Genomic DNA, 18,974 nt, shown 5'->3' with positions numbered 1-18,974 from the left:
ATTTTGCGGATCCCTTTAAGGCGTCCTTCACAAATTCTCCCTTTGATGGGTCAGCTTTGTTTGGCCCTCAGGTGAAGGAAACCTTGACCAGATGTGAGCAGGACGGCAAGACTCTTTCTGCTGTTGGAGTCCGTTTTTCCACCCCTTCTAGGCCTTATCCCAAAGGACAGAAGGGTGGGAAGATGTGGTTCCGTAAATCCCAAGGAGTCACGCCGGATTCACGTGGTCAGTTTACCCCTAGAGGCAGAGGGGGTAACAACAACAGACGCCGCTCTAGAGGCAGAGGGGGTCCGAAGAATCAGGGCAACAGGGAGTCTCTTCCTGAAAAGCCCTTTCAGCATCCCTGAGGTGTTGCCCGGCTGTCCCTCCTTGGAGGCAGTCGGGGGAAGATTATCACTGTACCCAGAAGCCTGGCATTCCCTCACTCAAGACAGATGGGTACAGTCGATCATATCCAAGGGTTACATAATTCCTTTCGAGGAAAGTCCCTTCCCCTCAAGTTCCCTTCCAGATGTGCCACCCGGTCTAAGGGACATTGCAGAGTTAGAGATCGCAAAACTACTGCAAAAAAGAGCCATTCAGCCAGTCACAATAGACCATTCAGAGCCCGGAATCTACTCAAGGTTCTTTTTGGTCCCCAAAAAGACGGGAGACTGGAGACCAATATTGGATCTCAGCAGACTCAACAAGTCTGTCAGGAAGACAAGATTCCGAATGGTCACTCTTCAGTCAATTCTGCCCTTCTTACAGAAGGACAACTGGATGTGCTCAATAGATCTTCAGGATGCGTACTATCACATCAAAATTCACAGACGCTCCAGGAGATTTCTCCGCTTTCGGCTGGGGTCCAGTCATTTCCAGTTCAGAGCCCTGCCCTTTGGTCTCACTACAGCCCCCAGAGTGTTCACCAAATGCATGGCAGTGGTCACGGCTCACCTGAGACGTCAAGGATTCCAGGTGTTTCCGTATCTCGACGACTGGCTCCTGTCAGCCACCACCAGGCATCAGCTTATACAAGCCAGGGATTACACGATAGACCTTTGTTCTCATTTGGGCATCTCAATCAACTACGAAAAGTCATCCTTATCGCCCTGCCAGTCTATTACCTTCATAGGCGCAAACTTAAACACTGTTCGGATGTCAGCTACCCTTACAGAACAAAGAGTTTCAGACATTCAGACTCATGTCAGGATCATTCTGGCCAGCAAAAAGGTACAGGCCAGAATGGTTCTAAAGGTATTAGGTCTTATGGCTGCGGCCATCACTCTTCTTCCCCTGGCTCGATTCTACATGCGCCTCCTTCAGTGGATGCTGTTCACACAGTGGTCATACCAGCAACTTCCAATGCGTCACCAGATTCTGGTGACACAAACATGCAAAGAACATCTTGCTTGGTGGATCACATCGTCTCAGGTTCACCAAGGCAGGTGCTTTGTACCTCCGTCCCCGATAGCCACTGTCACCACGGATGCCTCCCTGATCGGGTGGGGGGGTCATTATCAGGGCAGGATGGTTCATGGGACGTGGCAACCGTTCGAGTACCATCTGCACATAAATGTCCTGGAGATGAGAGCAGTGCTTTTAACGTTGCAAGCCCTCAACGACTTTCTTCCCGTAGGGACAATTGCAGTCCACACAGACAACATGTCTGTAGTTTGGTATATCAACAAACAGGGCGGAACCAAGTCCTACCCCTTGTGTCGAGAAGCGCTCAGACTATGGCAATGGGCGATCTCCTCTCATCGGTTTCTGGTAGCAACGCATATCCCTGGGAAAACCAACATTATAGCGGACAGATTGAGCAGAGCTATTCTCATGCCTCACGAGTGGTCTCTCAAGCAATCCATAGCGGAAGAGATTTTTCTGGAATGGGGTCGTCCATGTTGCGATCTTTTTGCTACTCCCCAAAACAGCAAATGTCCAGACTTCTTCAGCCTCTTCCCTCTATCAGGCCATCCCCCCAGAGACGCTCTGACCCAGGATTGGCCCCAGGGACTTCTTTATGCCTTCCCTCCATTTCCTCTGATCCCACAGGTGATCCAGAAAGCTACCGTTTTGAGAGCCAAATTGATTCTCATTGCCCCTTACTGGCCTCGACAAGTTTGGTTCCCGTTCCTCCATCGTCACCTTTTGGTGCAGCCGTGGCATCTGGACCCAGTGCCAGATCTACTGATTCACCAATCCGGTCAGCTGCACCGGTCAATTCCTTCTCTCAACCTCACAGCATGGTTGCTCCACTTCCTTCCTTAGCCAGGCTTCCTTTGATCTCTAACCCAGTTAGAGACATCATAGTAGCTTCACTAAAATCCTCTACCAGGAGGATTTACACAAGCAAATGGAAACGTTTCTCTTATTGGGCTAAGGCCCAAAATATTGATCCTTTTACTGCCCCTGTTCAGGCAGTTCTGGACTTCTTAGCAGAGATTTTCCATGCATACTCCTCTTCTTCCACAGTCAGAGTTCAGTTGGCTGCTATTTCTAATTTTCATGTCGGGATAGCAGATCATAATATTATGTCCCATAGACTCTGCAGGGCCTTTTTGAAAGGAATTTTCCTACTAAAGCCTCCAATCAGGAATCCTCCCCCTCAGTGGGATTTAAATTTAGTGCTGACATCCTTGATTCTTCCCCCCTTCGAGCCAGCTGTTTCTTGTTCCCTGAAATATCTTTCTTGGAAAACTTTATTCCTAGTGGCTATTACATCTGCCAGGAGGGTGTCTGAACTTCATGCTCTTTCGGTTCGACCCCCCTATTTGATTTTTCACAAAGACCGAGTATCTTTGAGAACTAATCCATCCTTTTTACCTAAGGTCGCTTCAAAAAACAATCTAAATCAATCTATTGATCTCCCTGTATTTTTTCCCAACTATTCAGATAGAGCTGAACAAAAGCTACATTATCTTGATGTCCACCGTCAGCTTAGATATTATTTGGACAGAACAAAAAAATTTAGAAAATCTGATCAACTTTTTGTTTCCTATGCGGATAATAAAAAAGGCCTTCCTGTTTCTAAAGTGACTTTGTCCAGATGGCTCTCTTCGGTCATCACTGAAATTTATACGATCAGGGGAAAACAGCTGTGCTCAAAGCCTAAAGCACATTCAACTAGGAGTTTAGCTACTTCTACAGCTTTTCAAGCTAGACTGCCTTTAGACACTATTTGTGCAGCGGCCACTTGGGCCACTCCTCACACTTTTGTTTCCCATTACAAATTGGACTTGGCCTCCAGGGACAGAGCCAGTTTTGGCTCTACAGTCCTCAAGAGTTTGTTCCATTGAGCCACCCAGGATAGAGGTGCTAGGACGCGGTCCCATCAAGCAAGAATGAAGGCGAGATTGACAACTTAACATTAAGAAGTTATGTACCTACCATAACGTTCCATGTTAGTTGTCTTCTCGCCTTCTTTCTTGACCCTCCCTCCTTCCCCTGGCCTGGACAGACCTTGTATAAGAAACTATAATGCTAAAGACCATTCAGACCTGGTCCTTTTTCCATTTGTAAGTTTCTTCTTCCTTGGGAAGTATTGTTTATGCTTGGTGTTATTGCCCTTTTGTCAACAAACGAGATCTGGGTACTTCCTGCCTTGCATCATGGGATATGGGGCTGCCTCGAGCTGGTAAAAGGAGTTCTCGAGCTAAAGCAAGTGCCGAGTCGGAGCCGAGGGATCGGCTCCGAACCCATCAAGCAAGAAAGAAGGCGAGAGAAGACAACTAACATGGAACGTTATGGTAGGTACATAACTTCTTATTTCCTAACTCCTGCTGCGGTTCACAGATAGTTAACCCTTTCTAATGTCTATGACTCACCAAGAGACACAACTTGGTTCTCTTCGAACCAGAGCCTTTAATACTCAAGGAAAAAGAAAGACAGTAACCCTCTTCTCTCCAACAAGAAAACACTCTAAGGATTGCAATCCAAGAAATGTGCCTCTTTCACATAGCAGGCGGTTCTGTGGCAGACATACTATTGTGCAGTGCAGATAACCTAGCACACCAGCCAGCTAATGGTGTGTGCACACATGGAAAATGATGTCTGTTTTGAATAAACCACAAACTGATGTTTGCAGCTATGCCACAGAAACATCTTGCAGAGAAGTGCACTGTGTATCTGCTGCCTTCCTAAAGTGCATGTTGGCAATCAGTCTGTGTGACTGCTTATAAATTGCATTTTGTAATGTTGACATGCTGAACTTTTTGTCTTCCCTTAACTATTACTGTCTACCTGATTCTTCATCAGTATACAGATTTCCTATTGTAAACTTGCCTGATATGCTGTCAGTACTACCTTGTGTTTTAGCTTGCTTCATTCCACAATATAGCACTTACAGTAATACACATAGTTACTTGTCCCCATGTACATCATCTTTAACGTGTCATACTTGTTTCCTGAGGACCCCACTCATGGTATCCGTTGACCTAATATTTCTTCTCTTATACATTTTGCATAGATCTATAGACCATGATAGCCTAAAACATCAAAATTTTTTCGAAGAACACATTGACCATGTTTCTGCTCATGTTATTTCATGTCTTCCCTAAAATGTCACTTACTTTATCATAAACACAAATACCTATGCCTTTACAAGGCTTTGAAACATTTGGTGGAATTGTATGCATTTCAACTGCACACAAGACTATTTAGGGTAGCTGAGCTACTGTATATGCATTCCTAAGACGCATCTCTTACTGAGACCTAGGAGCAATGAGATTCTTATAGTGCACCCCTATTAAAGTTTTGCCTCTATAAGTCTGTTTTTTTTCAGAATATTAAGCAATGTTTTTGATTTATGGGAAAGTAAGACTTCCTGAGATACATTTCATGAAAATGAGTGCATGTTGGTCACAATAATTAAATGTCTCTTTATGAATGCCTACATTTACTACTGCTGTCAATGTTCTCACTCTCTCTCTCACATTTATTTAGTGTGTCCTCAGGTACTTTAAGAATTTCACTGCTGCAATAAGTGAAACTCACAAATATGCAAATATTATCAAATAGTTTTTTATGGGTCATGGCCTTATTTTAAAATGGCTGAGAAAAATTTAAAACTTATTACCTGTTATGCACTCTGGAGAGTTTCCTCTTCTTAAACTTCTTCATTCCTGAAAACATGTAACACTCTTAATATTGGACTTCAGAGCATATTCCAAAATTTATTTGCCTGTTTTTTTTTTGTTTGTCATATGTTCTCATTTAAAAATATATGCAAATCTGTAACACTTAATTTTATAGCAAGAATCTTCTGCAATTTATGTTCTTGCTTTTCTGGCCTTAAGTATTTATTATGCTTTCCCATTTAGCCATTCTGCAGATCCATTGAGTTGCATCGAAAATATTAATAAATAAAATAAATTTTACAGCATTTCTGTGCTAACAAGCTGAAAAGATAGCAGTTCTTTGGCTAGCAGGTGCTACTATACAGAGAAGATTCAGTATCTATTTAAGGTTTCCAGGATGGAGCTACATGCTACCAGCAAATTAAAGAATACTACAACAGAATGAAAAGTAGGATTCATGTAGAGTAAATGCTGTGTTTATAAAAAAATTGTCAACGCTCCTTAATAGAAAGTGGTGGAATTAGTGAAATTTTGCATTAATAAAAATAAATGCTTAGTAATTAAGTCACAGTGTTGAGCAGTAAGAATAAATAAGGAATTAAACTAAAAAAAATGAATGTAATGTGAAGGGAGGGCAGAGATTTGTTGTGACAGCTGAGCTCAAATTACTGACAGACTAACTACTACACTACGCCCATTAAAAATGACAAAGGAGCAGATAGGGTAAAACTCGATGTTAAGTGACCCCTCATTTATGCTAGAAGGAGGAGGGGAAAGCTGGTAGACTTACTGATTTGTACTGGGCTAGAGACATGTCAAGGGGGTAGAATGAAAGAAATGAGGACAGAGAAAAGGAGTAGGGGTGGAAGAAGAGGGGGGCTGGAAGAAGAGGGATATGATCCTGGAGGATATGAATCTGTCAGGATTTGAAAAACTCAAACTCAAGTGCAGGAAGGGAATATCTCATCCATAATACTCAATAAGAGAAGTGGAGGAGAGACTGGAGGTGATAAAAGGTTCATAGGTAAGTACAAAGTTTTCCTTGAGGGTCCTTTTAAGCCTAGCAAATTTCCCTTTTTATACTCATATTAACTTATCCCATTTTGTTAGAGATTGGCCTTATCCATCCAGTGGTCAATAATTATATATTAGCCCTAATGAAAGAATGATAGAATTAGTGCAGGCTATGTACAAGGACCCGATGACTCAAATACAAACAGTGTTCGGCCTCACACAGGGGTTGCCAGTGGGAGTGGGTGTACACCAGGGTTCAACTCTGAGCCCACTGCTGTTCATGCTGGTGATGGACTACATTAGCAAGCAGGTTGGAGGGGACAGATCAATAAGGTTGCTGTATGCAGATGATGTAGCAAGAACTCCAGCAAAGTATAGAGCAATGGAATACAAAACTGAAGGCAGATGGGATGAAACTAAGCACAGATAAGACAATGGTAATGTCAGTAAACTGGGGAAATTAGAAGAAGTTGAGACTTGAGATAGAAGGGAAGATAGTGGAACAGGTAAATAGCTGCAAGTATCTAGGAGGGGTGGTTCAGGAGAAGGGAAGTATAAATGAAGAGGTCATAGCTAGAATCAGAGGGGCTGCAGCCAACTGGCATAGAGTGTCAGGTGTAGTATATGACAGAAGAATGCTAAAGAAGCTGAAAATTAAGGTGTACAAGACCGTGGTGTGACCAGTACTACTGTACGGTACAGAAACCTGGGCAGTAAAGGCAGAGCAGATGAACAAGCTAGAGGTGATGGAAATGAAGTGCCTGAGCAGGGTGGTAGGATACACGCTGTGGGACAGACAAAGAAATGAGGACATAAGAGCAGAAGCCAAAGTAGCTTGAATTGCAGAAAAAGTCAAAGAGAACAGATTACAGTGGTTTGGACAATGGAAGACAATCTGGTGAGGAAGATTTGGGATGGACAGGAGGAAGGTAAGAGGAAACGAGAATGTCCAATAAAGAGGTGGCTGGATTGTGTGACAGATCTGTGACCATCAGGCATGAGTGTCAAAGAAGGCAGGAGTGTAGCATTGAATTGAGAAAGATGGCGACAGTTATCATGATCCCCCGACCCCGTGTAGAAAATGGCAAAAAGGGGGCTGATGATGATACCATAGATAATTTGAGGGGACCCATGCATGGAATAAAGCATTTAGGAGCTGGTTTTGTCCTTTTACAGTCCTGGGGTACATTTTTTTTTCACATCCTTTGATCCAAGTTATGCTTGAATATGGGCAGGAATTAGTTTTTTATGTGGGTGGGGAGTCTGTACAAGAGCAGCAGTATCCTCTGAGAGGATATACCTGTTCCTCCAAACTGGTTTTGGTGATGTTGCAGAAGAGGTTTAGATCCCTAGACCAAGTATTAATAATACCATTTGACTTGTCAACGTGGAGTAAATCCATCAGTAATTGGGTTGGTGGATGCCTTGTATGGCAGACATAGGTTACCTATTAGCAGTCTTCAGGATACTAAATATAGTGACGTGGATTTAAGTTGGTCCATGTAGGACATGTTGTTTAGACCTTGTAGCCTTTTAGTGAGGTATTTCTCTGGGTGTTCCAGTTTTTGCATGTGTCTGGACAGATGCATGCCAAAGGGGGCATTACATTCAATGATTGACCTAATAAGGGCTGAGTAAAGGAGGACAATGACATCCCTAGATCTAGACATAATACCTTTTTTATAAGCTGTGCAATATAATTCTTGCAGCAATGTTCACATGCTGGTCAAAAATTAGGTCATTGTCCATATAGGTTCCATAAATCCCAAACAAGTGGGTCAACTCTTAGGCGGGTCTCATTAATGATGTAGTTCCCCGTGATATATAAATTCCCAAAGGCTACAATAATATATATATTTTTTCTTTTAGTATGTGTCCATGAATTTGGCACCAGTTATGTATTCGTGACAAATCTTCCTGCAGGATGGCTAAGTTCTTTGTGGATGCAGTGAGTGCTACTAGCATGTACTCATCTGTAAACTTAGCTAGCCAGAGCCCTGTGGTATTGGTTTTTACTTCAGAATAGTAGATGCCAAATGAGAGAGGTCCCAGCAGAATACCTGTATAAAAGAATACAACAGAGGGAAGGTAAATGAGGATAATGCATTTGGAGAACTGAATCTGCCACAAGCAAACTTTGAGGTTCTGACATTAAAGGTAGAGAAGGAGTGGACCTTGATTGAGTTACTGGAACAGAAATGCCAAAACCAGTTGGTGCAGTACCAGAAAGAACAGAATTCTGGTTGTTGTCCTACACAAAGCAGAGGTTTTCAAGGACGACTTTGTTAATGCAGCGTTAGCCAAACGTGATCATGCCAATGTGCAGTTTAGAGTATGGTAAAAGAGTATTAAAAAAAATGAAAGAAAAAGAAAAGGCCACAATGTGGGACTTCTGAAAAGTGGCATATGCTGTGCTGGGGAGATAGTTTAAGATGAGTTAAAGTATGAATGGATTAATGGAGTAAACAAACTATGGGAATGGGTTAGGTGCAATATTCAGGGTTTTGAAAAATGGTGTGTGGAAGAAGCAGAAAGACAAAAACAAATGAAGTTCAATGTAGCTATTTAGGAATGTAAGACTAATGTTTAGGGCAAAATATAAAGCCTACATGAGGTAGAAACATGTAAGGGGCACTGTACAAAAAGCTACAACAAAGGTAACAAATGTGTTAAGTGCAGCAAAAGCTTACATCGATATGAAAGTTGATAGGAAGGAAGCCAAAGGGGTCAGCAGCATACCTCTCAGCTGTCCCAGATTTTTGCCTCATATTTTTGGTCTATTCCTCATAAAATTTGTGGTCTTTTGGGAAATTACTGGGATGATCTCAGGATTGTAGTCACTAAATAATGACATACATTTTAGTTTCAGACTAAATCCTTCAGAAAATGTATGTTAACACAAACCCTGTTAATCTAACAACTTTTTAAATGTATAAGAGCAATATTGGAAATCTGTTCCTATTTATGGTTCTTTATCCCCTCATTTTTGTGAGGCTTTGTCCAGATTTTTTGCACTAAGAGGTTGAGAGTTATGATTAGCAGATAGAAGGAAGGGAGAAGCAGATCTGTTTGGGTTTAGCAAAGACTTGGGAAAGATCACAAAAGAGAGGGAAAATGCAGAATCACTGAATGAATACATTGCCTCAGACTTCACAATAGAAACCAAGAAGAGAGTGCCATTTGGGAAGGAGTCAGGGCAGAAAAGAGGCAAACAATGTGCAATTATCGTAACAGTATGCACTCTTATGACTTTAAGATGTAGATGTACTGGCTTTGTGTGTTCAGGATGGAGATTGGTATGTTGCTGTCTGAAATAATGGCTGAGATTCCTCAGCTTGTGAGGCTTAGGCAGTGTTCTATTAATAACCTCACTGTGAGTTGGTTTAGTTGATGTGTTCTATGCTGTGTGAGCATGGGTGTCATGCTAAAAGAATGTGTTCTGAAGTGAGAAGTTGGCCTCCAATTTCAAAGATAAAGCCTACATAAACAGCCATTACAAAGCTTGGGTGATGCAGTGGTTTACATTGTTGCCTCACAGTATGTGGTTCTTCAGTTCAATTCTCGGATAGGGTGCGTTCTATGTGGAGTCTGCGCATCCTCCAAACTTTTGAATGGGTTTCCTCCCACATTTGTCTACAGAAGGGGCAAAGAAATTCCACATTGACAGCACAGATAATGGAATATGAGAAAATAGGAAACTTACTCTTGGTGCACAACTGAGGGGATGATCTGCACCTCTCTTGCCAAGGCTTTGACCTTTTGGCTAAAATCGTTGATGTTCCCATAGCAAATTTAGTCAGATTGCATCTATCAGGCATTCTAACCAGGAAAATTCTAATTTGTAACACACTAAACTGGCTCTACTCACAGCCAGGAGTCTTGACAAAAGAATACCTGGCCTGGAGGCTGTCCTGCAACTTTAACACCGCGGTGTATGTATAGATACAGGGACACTGTTTCAAAGCAATATAGGTACTCACATGCTGCCATTAATGCTCATCATATCTTCAGACCTACTGGCAGGTGTGGGTGCAATAACAGTATTTTTTTAAGGATATCATCACCTCATGACAGATTTTTCTGGACAACAAATTTGAACATCTAAATGTCCAATATCCAAAACACACTAAAGACTATTTATTATCACTTCATAGCTAGCTATAGAACAACCTATATTTTATTTTCTGAACATGATAGCCATTTTCACACCATGGAATAACCTAATAGGTTTTTTTCCTGGGGGACATCAGTTATCTATCAATAAAAGCGCAAGCCTACATTGCAAGTAGTCAGCATGCCCAGCACTTCCTTGACATTATAAATACTAACTCCTTTATACAAATGGTTAACCATCCTACAAGGGACCCTAATACCCTGTTATTGTCCTTACAAATATGTCAATTTCTTGCACATCTATATATATATATATATATAAAATCTCATCTGCCCTTGTAAAATCAGACCATAAATCTATGATCTCTTTCTTTGAATCTAGCAGTACTCCTCCAGCAAATGCCTCTGTGTTTAGTGATTTATCAAAAGTACATCTTCAGTCACTTGATGACCTAAATAAATTCCTATAATCCCTCCATTGCTAAAGCTGCTGCCTATGGTTCTGACTTCTACTGCCAATTAAATAGTTACTCTGAAAATATGGTCTATATCTGAAACAAATATGAGAAATGTAAAAAAAAAAAAAAAAAAAAAGAGTCCCTATGGTAGAATACCCAAAAAAATAAATTATATAAAAAGAGAACAAATCATGCGAGACCACATAAATCTAAATAATGAAATTGTCCTAACCGTGGATCCTCATCAATTCTTCTTTACTAAATGAAGATCCCACCTCTGTAAATGTATTAATGTTTTTAAAAAGTTACTGAAGCAGTGGATGGTAGTTATGCTGATCAAACAACATATCTGGAGCTGGCCAATGCCTTTAGTGTTATTCTCAATGCAGGCATTATTAATGGACCTGTAGATCTGAGCATATGTTGTGCAATGGATAGATAAGTGGTTGGCAGAACTTCTGTGGGTTATAGCTGACGGTGGTACTTCTGAGAGCAAAGTCAGTAGTGCACTTCAGGCTCAGTGGTGGACCCTGTCTTGTCTGGTATCTAAATTCTCAAGCATTCATTCCAACATTCCTGGCCTCTGCTTATCTATGTTTTCCAGATGACTGTCGCAATTGTTGACAAGTTCTTATCTTTTACAAGAATGTCTGCACAGTAGATGAAAAAGCCTTCTATCTGGCATATCTAGTTTCTAAAGACAAATTGTTTAGATCCAAAGAATTCATAATTTCCCTTTAGTCATATTAGACCTCTTATTGAATATAATGCTCCTTTTAGCATGCATATGCCTGAACATCTCATTCAACTTGAGAGACCTCTGAAAATTCCTGACCAAACATATCCGTGGTCTCAAAAATCTTAGTTATTAAGACAGACGGGCAGCCTGCAGTTATAGCCTGACTGACACCTGTGCTCTGCCAGCAAATGTAAGACATGGGTGAGGACTCATCCTTTACATGAGAATGCCAAAAGACAAGTATTAAATATTGCACTAGACAAGGATTTATTTTTGGGCCTCCATCGTATGTAATAGTAAAAAATGGGGAAAAAGCACAACAATCCATATAGTAAAACAGCTCACTGGTTCAAACTGTTCGTGGGCCATTGCATGAGGGAGCATAAAAGCTTAAAACACAAAGGCATAAACTTAAGATACCAGGGGTCATGCATAGGTTGAGACATTGGTATAATGGTAAAGGTGTTTACCTTGCAGACACAAGTTACACAGTTTGATTCTCACTTTCAGAGGGGGTAAATAGGTGCTGATCATGGAAATAAGGGTAGGCTAGGCTTGTAAGGGCCCTAGGGCCATTAGCCTAGTAACTTCCTATGAAAAGAAAGTTCAGTGCCATTCAACCTTTCATAAGAATGCTTACATTCTCCCACTCTCCCATCTGTGGAATAGACTTCTTCTCTATGTCAATCATGGTACCTCACTAGCCATCTTTAAGAGGAACATGGATGACTCGATGGGAAATAGAAAATATACACCTGGGATCCCACCTGTGTCCCTGCTGGACAGGGAAAACAGGTGCTGACTTTGTGGAAACATGGGTGAAATTCTTAGCTAGGCTTATAAGAGCCTCTAGGCCAATAGCCTAGTATCATCCTATTTACATATAAAAGAATATCTTAGTAAAACCAGTTCTAAAAGACCTAATAGTTTTGGCATCTATAGAGAAACTTTTTTTTTTGAGGAAAGGCAATGGTTTTACTTTAGACAATAACTAGTGCTTAGAATGGATGGACTCTGGAAACCATTAATGGACCTCTGAATGATAAAGAAGTTTCATGTGGTAAAAATTGTTCATGATATTTACCCTCCAGTCACTTCTTCATTGTTCATGATACTTACCCTCCAGTACCTTCTTCCTCTTCCACATACTGAAGCACTTACGGTCACACTGGATATGAAGGATGCATGCCTGCATACCCCCATATTCAAGCAGTATAGACAAATTCTCTGGCTCCTTGTGTGGCCAGAGCACTGGCAGTTCACCTCCTTGTCTTCTGGTCTTTCCATGGCTCCACTGCTCCAAGATAATTTCCACAGTGCTTGTCAGTGATATTTGTACAACTTGGGCAAGATGGCTTTCATATTTTTCCGTAAATGGGTGACAGCTGGATTCAGGTAAAGGACCAGAGAGGCGATGAACAAAGCCTTGAATTACACTGTCCAGTGCTTAATCAGACTATGGATATCCTTCAATGCACAAGTCCAGCCTGCCCCCTCCTATAGAGTAATTGATGCTACTAGGAAACGCTGGATAACTTATAATAACAGAGAAAGGAATCTCATCATTCAACAAATTACATTTCAGAGAGAATTAAGTGCTAGGGTATACAGACTATGCAATTTGTAGTAACGACTCAACCATGTGAAAAGTAATTCAAAAGGACATACACAAGCTTTAAAGAAGCATTTGATTTTGCAATCCGATATTTGCAGTACATGTTACATTTCTGACAGAAATCAGATGAACGATAAATATACTTTGCAACGCACAACATGGCTGTGCAAACTTGATTAAAGCTGAAGATTGGAAAAAGGCCTAAATGGCACTGATGTACTTAATATAATGCTAGATGACTTCAATCTTTGTTTGCAGACAGGACTTAGCACGCAGCATATGCTCATGTCAGCAGGTGTAACTACCACAAGCTACATAAAGACCTCTTTTTCCTATGATACCGAGTACCACTTCTCTCCATTTTGTACTCTCTGAGCAAAATAAAAAGCGAAGTAAAGGATAGTAACAATCAGCTGTCCTCTACCCAAAGACAGTAATAGAGGGAGGGATAGTTAATGAAGACTGACCTCTCCAAGCTGGTCATTACTTAACTTCAGTATCTGCCTAAGGAGAATTCACCCTTCATTAACTAATAGGACAGCCCTCTAGCTAATTCTCCTGGGGGTTATTTTTGAGAAATACATCCACAAACACCACTCCCCCCCCCCCAAAAAAAAAAAAATATGATTTCAACATGTAGCTTTCTGCTAGCCAAGTAATCTCAGGGGAAACTACTGTGTACACTGGCCCAATGTACAACCTACTGTTCCTCACCTGCAAAGGACAGTTTGGGTCACATGGTCCAAGGCTAATCTTGCAACTTCTGTGCCATGAACAGCTAGACGCAATGGCAAAATGTTATACTGCTTTGGATGCTGTGTAGTTCTATCAACTCCTGACACACAGAAAATATACCACTGCTTTCAAAAGGAAGAAAAGAAGCAATTCAAATTATACTGCCCTGCCCCAAGTCTGAGCATGTAAAGTGAACACAAATCCAATAGAGACTTAGTCTGGTCAAACCCTAAGGAAAACAGGCAATCGTCAAAATGATGAATCCTAATCCAGTATACCCATAAAGCACTGCAGTTACTCTGAAGGACTGAAAGCTGTATACAGCACTGCTTTACCCATATGCTGCTCTGACTGGGGAATATCTCTTCCCCACAAAGTACTATATTTCTTGGAAAGGAGCCGGCTGCTTTCCTATGAACAAAGATGCTCCATGGGTATATTGTTAACCTAAAAAACACTGTGAGAAGCTGCACAGTCCACCAAGAAGTAACCTAAATGTCACCTTATTCCACCCTCAAGCCCATGCGAAAGTACCAGTACTGATGTTAAACAGATTTAGGAGAGATTGCAAATAGACAGCAAAGTCTATTACCAGGACCATGCAGCTGGTGTTTTTAGTTTTGGAAGCAGAGCCACCTGATCAAGGATGATAATAGGTGGTAGAGTCAGAGACAAAATTGTGCAGGAGATGGTGTGTGTGAAACCTGAAGTTGGAGCTCCATTTATCATCAAGGATATTAGCTATAATTTCTGGGTTGGAATGGGATACATCAGCAAAGAGATTTGCTATAGTTTCTCTGGGTTGGAGTGGGATGCATCATTGTAGGTTTATTTTGAGTAGATATGAAAGTTTCATGTGCTGGCACTGATAGGGTTTGACTCCCACCACTGCCAACCAAATGCCATGCAGGATATGTGAGAAACAACAGGTTATGATTCAGGGATTTGTTCCACTTCCCCAGACAGGTTTCATGGTCAAAAGAGGGATGGTCTATTGGGTCGCACTACTGAAACTCAACAGGTCAAAGAAAAGAAAAGCGCCCTCAAATTTGATTCAACAACCAAATATAACCTGGTGCAAAAGCATACAGGGACTATAAGCTGCTGGTCTGAGTATGGGCTCTCAAGATCTACACTCAGACTAGGACTACACAGTGACCACTTTGAGAGCACAGTCACTGACCTAACAACCAGACCCCTTTCTCCCCATTCTGTCTGTGAATATTGGTATTGTTCAGTGCACCCTCACACACATACATATAAACACACACACACCTCAAATTCCCAGGGAAGGCTGGTACTGTTCTGCAATTAGCCACAGCTTTCATCCGGGTTTCCCGGGGAAGGCTGGGAGAATTCTCCAAGTGCCCACTGCTTTCATCTTGGTAAAGTAGTGCCACCAGCATAGATATAAATAGGAACCAACACAACTGTTAACTGTCACTTGATGTATAGACAAAAAAATAATAATAAAAAACACAAAATGGTAATGTACTAAGTGATCTACCCAGTTACATGTGGATAAATACCCTCTCCTGAGATAATAAATCATATGCAAATTACCAGCCACAAGATTTTAAAAGTGTCCAGAATTGTTTGGGATTGTTGAGAAGGGCAGTGAGTTGTGATTAAAGGCAGGTTGTTTAAAGTTGACCAACAGTTTTCTCACTGAGATTTCTCAGGTTTATGAATTTTCCCCTAGTTTCTTCATTTGGAGATCATTTCTATTGCTGCCTGGCTATGCCATGATTTTCTGGGCAATTTTAAGTTCTGTAATTACCTTAAAATTTGTTCTAGATTTGTAAATTCTGAAGATGGTTGGGAAGTGCTTCACCTGTAAAGTCAATAACGTGTCTGTGAAAGTTAGTTTAATTTCTATTACAGTTACTATGACTTTGGGAATAGACACTGAAAGGTATGGGCCAGGGCAGTAATAGATGATATCTGGTTTGGGAAACTGGTTTAACTTATGTCAAAAAGGAAGCGTTTCTTTGTTTTGAAATTTTGTCTGATGGGACCCCTAAGAATTTGCATCATGTTTCGGCTGGTGAGAAAAACACTGACTTCATGTTTACATGGGGCCTAAAATGTTAATGCTTCCTAAAATAATAATACTTTTAGAGGAATGACAGCCCTCCTTTTTTGGTGGATGAGTTGTTTGAGTTTTTCATGGGGGGACTGGAGGATGAGGGAATTAGTCTATGTATAGACAAATGAGGGGTTGGAGATAAGACCAAAATAAAAGCATAATATTAAGGCAAACGTAGAGAGATCAATTTAACATAATGTATGCTTATTATATACACATAGTTTTTATCTTTAAAAAGGGGTGTTAGATATGAGGCATACATCTTTAGATGTTAACAAAATAGCAACAATGATTAGCATGTCATATGGTATACAAATGTTCCAGAAAACACGGTTGTCAGTACAGACCTTATATAATTCAGACAATTTTGCTCTTTCTGTCAATTATTTATTAAGCATCTTAATATGACAATATCTTTTACTGGATTACTCAACAAGGACACTGAGTGGTACTCTCAAGTTGCAAGTGGGCAACAGTCCATTTAGGTCACTAAGGCCTTTTGGTACTGAAAGGTAACTGCAACCACAAAAGACTTCTGTGTTCTTTAATTACTCCACAGAGATATACAAAGAACAGTTCCAACCAGATACATAACTGTATGGCACACTGTTTAATTCCTAAATCAGCTGTTTAGCAATATTATTCTTTTTTCTTTCCAAACTCAAATACTGGCGTCTTTTTAACAGACTACCAAGTACAGAAAAGTGTCATCTGTAACATGCTTCTCATATTTCAGAAAGATGTTAAATGAAAATCTTAACTGATCCTCTCGAAGATAAGTACTAGGCAGTCAGCCAGCAGCCAATTACAAGACTAACCAATAACACGCATTCAAAAACTGCCCACAGCCTCAAGGAGGACAATACAAGACAGATGGGGAGGATTTGAGTATACCCAACCAATTAACATAATAGTCAATTATCGCAGATACATAGTTTTTAACTTTAAAAGGGGATAATATATATGAGCATATATATTTCTTAACCTTTATGAATAAGAACGGTAAACATGAAAGAAAAATTTCCATTGACTTCAAGATCTGTGGTGATAATGGATGTTTCTGCACACTTCATAACTGCAAACTGCATCCAGTTGTTAAAACAACTATGACCCTTCTACCATTGCTTTAATAAAGTCGCATATTAAACTCTCTTACTGTGAAAAGTCTAAAACATACCACCCAAGTGGATGTCTATCAACCTATTATATACTCCTGCCAGAGAAAGAAGTTACAAATGAGCTTATGCTATTTTCTCATTTCAGTTTTTAATCATATCAGCGGATTCATAACTCTACAACTGCAATGTCATTACATTTATTTACTGGAAAAATCTCACTGGGCATGTACCTATTTTTCAGTGGAGGCCCTGGGGGGAGAAAAGCTCCAGACGTTTATTTAACATTTGTTTACTGCGAAAGTCCGCCTGGGACAGAGCCCACTTTCAGTGGATGAGCAGGGAGAAACATTCCAGACGCACATCTTTGGAGTGTGTGAGGAAACCCTGAGGGAACCCAGGCGAATGTAGGGAGTACAGGCAGACTCCGCACAGAATCTAACCAAAAAGAGAATGCTAACTGCTGCATCCAGCCTCTTAGAGCAAGTATTCCAGACAAAGCCTAGAATAATGGGGGGAACAGCAGCTATGGACAGTAAAAGATTCTTTTATGATCGTTCATTGTGGTTACTATAGAAATGAAACACAATGAACGATCCCTCTAAAAAAAAAAAAAAAAAAAAAAAAAATTAGTTGCATACCTCTCAGCCTGTTAGCTCTAGAAATCCCAACATTTTTAAATAATGCTCTTACGAACTTATAAAGTTTATAGAATTACGGGTTTTGCCTTGGTGTGAATTTTCTGAAGCATATGTAATCGGAAACTGAAATGTCTGTCTTTAGTTTCTCATGGCAATTTATGAGAAATGGACCAAAACTATGAGGCAAAATCTGGACATTCTGCGATAGGACACTAAAAACAAAGGGTAGTTGATAGTGGGAGCAAGAATAGGACTGGGATTTATTATTTGCAGGATCTGTAATATAAAAAGCACACCATGGGTGGGAATGTCAATGACATGGTAAAGTGGGCGTGACTTTGGTCTGTTATAGAGTGGGCCCGAATGTTAAACTCTGAGATTGTCCCTTTAAATGCTGCCATGTAAAGTAAGAGAATCATTACCAATGTTCAGCAAGATGATCTCTTCCATGCACTAGTGCAGGAGCTTACTCAGTGTGGTTACAAAGTAGAGTGCTTTGCTGCACTTGACTGAAGAACTGAGCCAAACAAAAATGTGGGCTGTGATCCTGAAAGGGACAGCAACTAAGAAATACTTTATGAAAAAGAACATAATGGTGATGTGAAAGAATAAAGGAGTACTGTAGTTGTCGCTAAAGAATGAACAAGCCTTTGGAAATTAATAAAACAGGAAAATGTAGTTCTCCTATGAGGATCAGTGGAAATGGTTAGAGAAAACATGCCATTTAGGAGATTCAAGGTAACTCATAATGAAGAAATAGAATATATCAGTTAAAGAAAAAGAAAGCAAGAATGCTGTTTGAAGAAGCAAAGGTATAAGATGAAGAAAAGTCAATAATTTTTTATTTATCCTTCATTGATTAGGCTAGTCCCACTGGGCTACTGGCCTCTTTTCAGTGTAGACCCAAGATGGTGTTTATATTACTATGGAAGATTTGGCCAGAGCATCAGTGAACTTCCCCTTACTCAGTAGCTTATGGGGACAATATTGATGGTGGCACACACTATCTCCTTTTCCATTCTAGGCACATAAGTGGCCCAGAGAAACAGGAAGAAGTATGGCAAGTGAGCAAAATTTAAATAAAGAAAAAGAAATGAGTGCAGAGATGGATGAGCCTTTACATGAAAGACAGCTAAATGAATTGGAAGACACTGAGAGGTTGTTGGTATTGGAGGATGGTGAAATTATTGTTGGTAAAGCAGTTCCAGATTTGAAGACTTTATTTTAGAAGAAGCTGTTCAAGGTGGAAGAAGAGAGTCAGCAGGAGTATATTTTTCCACCCTTCAATCCAGACAGTTGTGGGATGATTATCTGAAGGATGTGATTAGCCAAAGTGAACTGGAGGCATCATGGGGTAATATTATGGAGGAAATACAGGAAGAAGTTACAGAAAATAAA

The sequence above is a fragment of the Protopterus annectens genome, chromosome 11.part0, assembly GCF_019279795.1.
Source record: "Protopterus annectens isolate FY-2018-M chromosome 11.part0, PAN1.0, whole genome shotgun sequence".
Taxonomy (NCBI): Eukaryota; Metazoa; Chordata; order Ceratodontiformes; family Protopteridae; genus Protopterus; species Protopterus annectens.
Note: the sequence above shows the minus strand (reverse complement) of the source record.